The sequence below is a fragment of the Octodon degus genome, unplaced genomic scaffold, assembly GCF_000260255.1.
Source record: "Octodon degus isolate 3935 unplaced genomic scaffold, OctDeg1.0 scaffold00012, whole genome shotgun sequence".
Classification (NCBI taxonomy): domain Eukaryota; kingdom Metazoa; phylum Chordata; class Mammalia; order Rodentia; family Octodontidae; genus Octodon; species Octodon degus.
Genome location: NW_004524588.1, coordinates 8433027 through 8434771, shown reverse-complemented (window position 1 = coordinate 8434771; position 1745 = coordinate 8433027). Strand labels below are relative to the sequence as shown.

Genomic DNA, 1745 nt, shown 5'->3' with positions numbered 1-1745 from the left:
GAAGCACCTACCAGGCTCCTTCTCCAGTCTCTATCTTCAGTTCTCCTGCCTCCACCCCAGCCTCCACCACATCCATAAGGGTGACCCAGAAGTCCTACAAGGTGCCCACCTCCGGCCCGGGTCTTCAGCAGCCTCTCCTATACCAGCGGGCCTGCTTTCCGCATCAGCTCCCCCAGCGTATCCCAGATGGGCAGCAGCGGCAGCTTCCAGGGCGGCCTGGGGCTGGGAGGCTATGGTGTGGCTGGTGGTGCGTCCTGTGAACCACAGCCTGCTGAACCCCCTGCAACTGGAGGTGGACCCCAACATCCAGGCCACGCATATACAGGAGAAAGAGCAGATCAAGAACCTCAAAAACAAGTTCACCTCCTTCATCGATAAGGTTCGGTTTCTGGAGTAGCAAAATAAGATGCTGGAGACCAAGTGAAGAAGACATCCCGGAGTAACATGGACAACATGTTCGAAAGCTACATCAACAACCTCAGGTGGAAGCTGGACTCACTGGGTTAGGAGAACATGAAGCTAGAGGCGGAGCTTGGCAACATGCAGGGGCTGGCGGAGGACTTCAAGAACAAATATGAAGATGAGACCAACAAGTGTACAGAGATAAAGAATGAATTTGTCCTCATCAAGAAGGATGTGGATGAAGCTTACAAGAACAAGGTGGAGCTCGAGTCATGCCTGGAAGGGCTGACTGACGAGATCAACTTCCTCAGGCAGCTGTATGAAGAGGAGATAAATGAGCGGCAGTCTGAGCTCTCAGACACATCTGTGGTGCTGACCGTGGACAACAGCTTTTCCCTGGACTTGGACAGTATCATCACTGATGTCAAGGCCCAGTATGAGGAGATTGCCAACCGCAGCCAGGCCAAGGCCGAGAGCATGTACCAGATCAAGTATGAAGAGTTGCAGACTCTGACTAGGAAGCCCAAGGATGACCTCCCTCTCACGAAGTCTGAGATATCAGAGATGAACCGCAGCATCAGCCTCCTGCAGGCAGAGACTGAGGCCCTCAAAGGCCAGAAAGCATCCCTCGAGGCTGCCATCGCTGATACTGAGTAGTGTGGGGAGATGGCCATAAAGGATGCCAGCGCCAAGCTGGCCCAGCTGGAGGCTGCCCTGCACAAGGCCAAGCAGGACGTGACCCGGCAGCTGCACGAGTACCAGGAGCTCATGAACGTCAAACATCGTTAAGTATCCCCACGTATGAACATCGAGATTGCCACCTACCGCAAGGCTGGAGGGCAAGGAGAAAAGTCTGGAGGCTGGCATGAAGAACTTGAGCATCCATAAGAAGATCACCCAGCAATGGCTATGCAGGAATGGCGAGCTCACCCTATTGAGACATCACAGGCCCTGGCTTTTGGAGCCCCCAAAGCCCTGGCTTCACCTGCACCACGTCTGCTGAGGTTGTGAAGAAGATCGAGACTCCCAATGGGAAGCTGGAGTCTGAGACCTCTGATGTCCTGTCCAAGTGAATGGGCCACAGCAGCCTCTCCCAGCCCGCACTGTCCTGAGGCTGCCCCAGAACCCGTGGGGAGACTGCTGTAGGAGGAAGCATTGGGAGCAAGAGATCTATCTGAGGCTCGGCTTAGCCCTCAGACAACCCTTGGGGGGACATTACTGCCTTGGGTACCCCTTCTTGCCCATGCCCTTAACCAAAACCCAATTCAATTGTTTTTCCTAAATAAAGCTCAGTTTTGTGACCTGAAAAGAAAAAAAATACATAAATTCACTCAATTTTAAAA

The 1745-nt window shown here is 53.4% G+C and overlaps 1 pseudogene; it reads left to right on the top strand.

Moving 5' to 3' along the window:
- The first annotated feature begins 232 nt into the window (after positions 1-232).
- On the top strand, positions 233-1475 carry LOC105741451 (annotated as a pseudogene).
- Positions 1476-1745: the final 270 nt, after the last annotated feature.